We start from the raw sequence: 7,157 nt of genomic DNA, 5'->3' as shown, positions 1-7,157 counted from the left end.
CATCCCCTCCACCCTCTGGGAATCTGTGACTGCCCTGTGACAGATCGATTTTGCTTAAGATTTCAGGGGGTCAGGAGACCCCTGAAAGTGTCCTGTTGCCCCCAAGTTGAAGGCCATAGGTTTTGTTGTTGTTGTTTACATTTATTTATCTCTTTTGAGAGAGAGAACATGTGGGAACATGCGAGCGGGGGGAGGGGCGGAGGGAGAGGCAGAGAGAGGATCCCAAGCAGGCTCCGAGTGGTCAGCATACAGCCCGACTCGGGGCTCGATCTCACAGACCATGAGATCACGACTGCAGCCGGAATCCAGAGTCCTATGCTTAACTGACCGAGCCACCAGGCGCCCCACAAGGCCATGTTGTGAATGACCCCATGGGTGCACGTGTTCGGAGGCAGGGTCACACCTGTGTCTGAGTGTCCCCAGCATGAAGGCCCCATAGCTGCACCCAGCCAGGGGCTGTGGGACATCTGAGAGGACATACAGCCTCTGGGCTCGCCCCGCCCACGTCCAGTGACGGCCACTCCTCTCACGTGGCCAGAGGTCACCGAGGGCAGGTGCTCACACCCCGGGGGGGGGGGGTTAAGGACAGCGGCCATCGTGTGCAGGGTACTGGGGACAGAACCTGCTCCAAGGCTCAGCCTGGCCGGCACCCCCTCCCTGCCAATTCCTCGAGCCTCGTGTACTGGTTTCCCCTGGATCCCAGCCCACACCGGGTGCCTGGAGACCCCTCCACCACGTGGAGGCCGGGCAAGGCCAAGGAGCCACATCGGCGTGGTTTACTGGCGCGCATGGGGCTCGGACACGGAGCCAGAGGCACGCTGCCTGAGCGGGGAGGGCAGGGTGCCCAGAGAGCTCACGGGGATGGGCCGGCGAGGCTCCTTCCCACGAGGTCTGGCTCATTCCGTCTCTCCCCCCGTCCAGGGGCAGGACCACAGGAAGGGCGCACCTGCCCTGCCCCAGCCCTTGCTTGGGACACGGGCAGACCGCCTGAACAGGGAAGGACCCTAGTCTGGGTCCAGCCTATGCTTCCATCCACTTCAGTGCACCCGAGAAGCTGCAGAGAGAGGGAGCCTGCCGGGCGCAGTGGCCACATGCTGGAAGGCTCTCCGTAGGGGGCAGCGGCGGCCAAGTGTCCAAAGCACCGAGACGTTGCCTGGGGACTTTTCCATGAGGTCACATGCCCAAATCCACACAGAGAGCAGCATATTTATTTAGAAGGCCAGGCGTGGGGCGCCTGGGTGGCCCATCCGGTGAAGCATCTGGCTCTTGGTCTCGGCTCAGGTCATGATCTCATGGTTTGTGAGTTTGAGACCGGCACGGGCTCTGTGCTGACAGTGCAGAGCCTGCTTGGTATTCTGTCTCTCCCTCTGTCTGCTCCTAACCTGCTCATGCCTGTGTGTGTGTGCACGTGCATGTTCTCTCTCTCTCTCTCTCTCAAAATACACCTAGGACAGGCTCACAGCATCAGGGCCACTCTCCCGGCCTGGAGGACGCACAGATGTTCCCAAAAAGTGTCTCCATGAAAGGCAGGCTGTCTGAGGCCCGGTGCGAGCCCTGGGCGGCCGGATGTCCCTCGGGCTGCACTGTGCTGGGGGTGGGGTTGGGGTCCCCCGGGCGGGCAGCAAGCCGGGGGCCACACTGTGCTGTGGCCTCATCTGCAAGCAGGCACACGAGGAACGTCTCCCGGGGGGGCTGTGAGGACACCGAGCTGCAAATGCGGCCACGCGGAGGTCACCTCCCCACGTTAAATATTTCACAGGGACGCAAGCCCAGGACAGAAATTTCCGGTAAAAGGTCTGAGTGTCCTTCCTTAACAGTCCTGCGGGAAAAGCCACCTCAAACCAGCCGCAGAGTGTGTGCCCACACATGCCAGCCTGTCGCCGGGCGATCTGTACCCGTGCGGAAGAAATCTGCACTCTTTTTCTGGAGAGGCGCGTTTACACCGGCCCCAAGAAGCCGCTTCCGGGGCGCCTGGGGGGCTCAGGTCGTGATCTCGCAGTGTGTGAGCTCTGGCCCCGCGTCGGGCTCTGTGCTGACAGCTTGGAGCCTGGATCCTGCCTCAGATCTGGGGTCTCCCTCTCTCTCTGCCCCTCCCCCATTCACACTCTGTCACTCTTGCTCAAAAATAAGCAAATGGTAAAAAATTAAAAAAAGAAGAAGCGGGTTCTAACACCGTCGAAATGACTGACGTGGGCTACTGCGGCTGCAAGAGGGGGGTCTTACATTTTCGGCCTGGAGAACACGGGTAACAAAGCCTTAGAAAACCCTGTTCTTTCTCTCTGCGCTCTGGGACGTCATCACTGTGCCAGACCGACGCCAGACGTGCCCGCAGCACCGGTGACCCCGCGAGGGAAGGCCTGGCCCACAGCCGGGCTCACCGGGCCCCAGGACATCAGGACGCCGGGTCCCCTCTGGACCCGAGTCCCGGTGCAGACTCTAAGAGGCTGAGACTCGCTGGAAGCTCGCAGACTCTGTCGCCTCTCATCTCCCAAACCTCCCTGGCACCTGTCCTCTCACGCACCCCTAGAGCCCCAGGCTGGGCCCCTCCTTGTCCTCCTGTGCTCTCTGCCAGAGTCCCGGCCACAGAGCGTACAGGACGGGACACGGCTGGCAGGGGAGGGGGAGGCAGAGCTCAGAAATCCGTGTCCAGTGGAATGTAGGTGGAGTGGTGGCCCGGAAAGGTGTCCTGAGCCCCTGAGGCTGTGAACTGTGTGACCTTACTCGGCAAAGGGTCTTTACGGATGCAGTTAGGTTAAGGACCCTGAGACGTGGAGACCGGCCTGGATACCGAGGGGGGCCCCAGGTCCTCACAAGGGTCGTTCTAAGCGGACAAGGAGGCAGGAGGGGAGGGGCAGAGAAATGCTGCGCTGCTGACGGCGGAGATGGTGGAGGGGCCACGGGCGAGACACGGATTCTCCCCGCGTCTCTAGGAGGAGCGGCCCTGTTCCCCGCGGACCCCTGGCGTCGGCCCAGAGACCCGGCCGGGCTCTGACCGCGGGGACTGGGGGACAGCGGGGCTTGTGTTGTCCCAGCCATCTTGGTAAGCTGTCACAGCAGCCACAGAAAACTCACAGACGCTCCGCTGGATGATGTAAACGTAAAATCCAGTTTCTCGGGGCCGCTACGGACACTGACAATACGTCGTTAGGGACTATAAAATCAGGAGTGTGACACTTCGTAAAGCCCAGAGAACATCATTCTGAAATGGTTTTCTCATGCGTTTCTACCACTTAACATGACATCTCCATGTTTGAATCAGGATTCGATGACAACACAAAGAATCCAGAAACGTGACTGAAGATCCAAGGAAAACCAGATGAATCCCGAAGGCCACGGCGCCAGGGTCCCGGCAGCCACACGGCCGCAGGTCGGGGGGCTTCTGCCGGGAAGGAGGGTCGGCGGCGGTGCATCCGGGGCCCAGGAAGTCAGTCCGTGCAGTTACTTTGTTAAAAGGCATCGAGCCAAAATGAGCAGACGCGACTGTGGTGACTCCCGACGGACAAGTATTGCGTACGTTCGGCGGCCTCTCTGGCGGTGCAGCCGTCGGACAGATCTCTCACTGAAGCTGGAGCTCAGATGAAAGTCCTCTTGTGAATCCCAAGGAAAAAGTGGTGCCGCCTGAGAACCACCCAGAGGCGGGCTGTGCCCGGGGAACCCCAGCCGGGCCCCTGACCGGGCGTCCCTGCGGACGGCATGCTGTGAGCGCCCTGGACCGCGGGCGGCCTCTCGGTGGGGGGGGGGCTCTGCGCGAGCCGCGTGGTCGTGGGGCCCTGCTCAAGGGGGCACCAGGCTTCGGGCCGACTGTCTAGATGACTGTAGGGGTCGGTGGAAATCCCTCCTAGAGACACTGGGGACCGAGTCCAGAAGGTCCAGACACCAGTGCTGCCCAGAACGCTCTGCGACGGTGGGATGTCCTCACTCCGCTCTGTCGGATGCAGTGGCCACCCGCCACATGTGGCTTCTGAGCACTGGAAATGTGGCAGGCGCGACCATTTTCCATTTTGCTTCCCTCTAATTAGGATGCAAACAGCCACGTGTGGCCAGCTATTGCGCTGGGGGACGCACAGGTGGGCCCCCCCCAGGCAAAGCCCACGGGCAGTGGAGGCAGGAGGAGGCCGAGGTGCCCGCCTCTCTCTCAGGTCAGTGGGAAAGGGGCCCCGGGGCCAAGGGCGATGCCAGGGGCCAGACCTCCCCCGACAGGGAGGAGCCCCAGTCACGTTTTCAAGAGGCCGGAGAAAGCCAGGAGGTTCACACACTGCTGCTCAGGCCAGCCGCCACTCAGGCAGCCGAGGGAGCGTCATAGGTGAATGGCGCTGCGTGTGACTGTCCAGGGGGGAGGCTCAGTACCGCAGAGGTGACACTGGCTGTCCAACCTGCCCTCCAGGGTCCGGAACAGACCAGACCTTCGGCATGGCTGGTTTGCAGATCAGAAAACTGGGGAGAAGTACGGTTCCTGACCCCCAGCGAGGCATAAATCACCCTTACGACCCCCAGCCCCTCTGTTCCTGGACCAGGGCTGAGCTGCCCGGCCGCACCCCCAGAGCCACCAGCAGCAGCGCGCATGCAGGTTTGGAAAAGAAAATAAAGTTGCTCCTACCACAGCTGCCAGGCTGCCAAACTCTTCAAACGGCAAGAACAGCTCAGTGTTTAAGCTCCAAAAAGAGCAGCGACAGTGAGCTTTCTCAGAAACGCACGGGCATGTTGAAGTAACTTTGGCATCTCTTACATAACTGCTGTGCAGCCCAGAGCATTTTCTAGAAGATCCCTCACTTCCCACCCGAGAGTCTGGGGAGATGGCTTCCCCACCGGCACAGCTCCTGCTCCGGGCTTCCCAGACCACGGTCGGAACTTCCTCAACAGCTGCCTGGGCATTTTAACATCTCAACTTAAACAAACAAACAAATAACAACCACCCAGCAACGGAGCACAAGACCCTACAGAAGTAAGTTCTGATTTCTGGGCTTCATCAGCCGTGAGTGGCGTCTGGTCGACCCCGGGCCCTGCAGGTCCCCCATAAGAGGGTGGGAGCAGGCCGCAGAGGCGAGAGGAAGAGGCGGTGACGGTCATGGAGGCTTCGGGGAAGCACCCAGCCGGCCTCGCAAAGCTGCAGAAGGCAAGGCGACAGACCGTCCCGGAGGGCATGCCGCCCGAGGACCACTTTTAGACCCTGACCTCCAGAACCGTAAGGGCGCGGGTGAGCCCGCTAAACCACCAGGCCTGTGGTGAAGCCACCCAGCAGCCACAGGGGGCTCACAGGCCGCACATCTGCCTGGCAACGTGTCTACACTTCTGGGCTTTTCTCCACTGCGTCAGATCAGCCTTCGGAGGGTGGGGCACCCCTCCCAGGAGGAGCGGCCTCTTACAGTGCATCCTCCAGGGCTGTGGGTCTCAGAGACGGCATGTGGCACGGGCCCGGAGGCCAGGCGCCGGCTGTGGACAGCTGCCACGCTGTGTGTCCACCAGCTCGGTGGCCTGCATGGGCCTTTTCTGTGAAAATATCATTACTTAAAAAATAGTCCTTGGGGGCACCCGGGTGGCTCAGCCGGGTAAGCGTCGGACTCTTAGTTGGGGCTCAGGCGATGATCTCACGGTACATGAGATGGAGCCCCGTGTCGGGCTCTGCGCTGACATCACAGAGCCTGCTTGGGATTCCCCCTCCCTCTCTCTCCATCTCAAAATAACTGAAATAAACTAAAAAAAAACCAAACAAACCCAGTCCTTATGCGATCATCACACTGTATGCTCGACCCAGGAACCAGTTAGTTCTGTGCCCAACGAGAAGGGCGGTCCCGCGTTCTGCGCTTCGTGTGTTGCCATTTTGTCATTTCTACACGTCTGGGTCTTCGGGTGGACCCATCTCCTGCCACACGCGGGCAAGTCATTGGTCCCCCACTGGGGCCCCATGACCGAGAAGCGTGGGGCTTCTCAGTCTTGTTCTGGGGGGACTGCTCTCAGGAGTCAGGTCCCCGGGCTGTCCCTGACCCTGGCTGTAGGACTGTTTTTCTCAAAACCGAGAGCCTCCCTTCTGTACCCGAGAAGGGTCCCTTGTCTGGGGTGGGTGCCGACTTTACCCTGCCTGGCTCCCTCAAGGGAAGGACTCACATCCGTGTGGGGAAAGGGGTAACTTGGGGCACAGACTTTACCCACCTCATGATTTTGCGCAAGAGAAAGTGAGCTCGCATCTACCGAGAATCAAGCCGTTGGGAGAGAAAGCATTTGTGTTGGGCTGAATGGTGGCTCCCCAAAAGGTAAGTCCATTCAGAACCTCAGAATATGACTTCACTGGGAAACAGGGGTCTTTGCAGATGCTCCCGAGTCAAGGACTTCAGGATGAAACCCTGCGGGATTATCTGGGGGAGCCCAAATCCTGACACAAGAGTCCTCAGAAGAGAGAAAAAGGGAGAGGCCACGGGACGGTGGAGGCAGAAGGTACAGCGATGTGGCCACGAGCCAGGAGCCACCAGAGGCTGAAAGAGGCAGGAAGGGTCCTCCCCTAGGCCGTCCGGAGGGGCCCTGCCCACACCCGGGTTGGGGACTTGGGGCTTCCAGACTGTGAGAGAGCAGACATCGGCTGTTTGCAGCCCCCAGTCTGTGGTCCCTTTCGGTGCAGCCCGGGGACACACATACCACCGCACAGAGCACTGATCTCCGCCCTGGCCCTGGCCGTGGTGCACACTGCTGGGTGCCCCCCTGCGGGCAGGCCCGGCCCCTTCCCAGTAGCGTGGAGGAGACACTGGATCACGGACTACGCCAGAGCCCCTCAGGTTTGGGCATAACAGGATCTCAGCAGTTTTGCATCAGAAAATCAAAGCAGGACGAGTGAGAAGGTCAGTTTCTGTCGCCCTCAGTGAGCTCCTGGTGCCCCTGCAATGCCTACAGCCCGCAGGCTCCTGCCAGCCTCCACTGTGCATCCCCAGAAAGGAGCAAAGGACGTAGGAGGACAGGGGTCGGTGAAAGTGGCCATGCCTGCAGGGACCTCGGTCCCCTGGGGCTGAAGACAATGTGTGCACGTTTGGTCTCCGAGGTGGGGGCAGCGCAGCCCCTAACGCTACTGGGGGCTGTCCTGCAGAGGATCCCACCGCTTTGCCTGGGGAGGTACCTCTGGAAAACAGCAGAGAAGGAGTGACAGTGGCTAACAGCCCCCGAGGGGCTCCCTC

At 60.6% G+C, this 7,157-nt stretch overlaps 1 protein-coding gene across 1 annotated transcript in view; it reads right to left on the bottom strand.

The window, feature by feature from the left end:
- Positions 1–7,157, bottom strand: part of ACOT7 (acyl-CoA thioesterase 7) — a 101,224-nt gene that overhangs the window by 15,690 nt on the left and 78,377 nt on the right.

Source organism: Suricata suricatta, chromosome 8 (assembly GCF_006229205.1).
Source record: "Suricata suricatta isolate VVHF042 chromosome 8, meerkat_22Aug2017_6uvM2_HiC, whole genome shotgun sequence".
Lineage (NCBI taxonomy): Eukaryota > Metazoa > Chordata > Mammalia > Carnivora > Herpestidae > Suricata > Suricata suricatta.
Note: the sequence above shows the minus strand (reverse complement) of the source record. Positions and strands in the feature narration are given on the sequence as shown.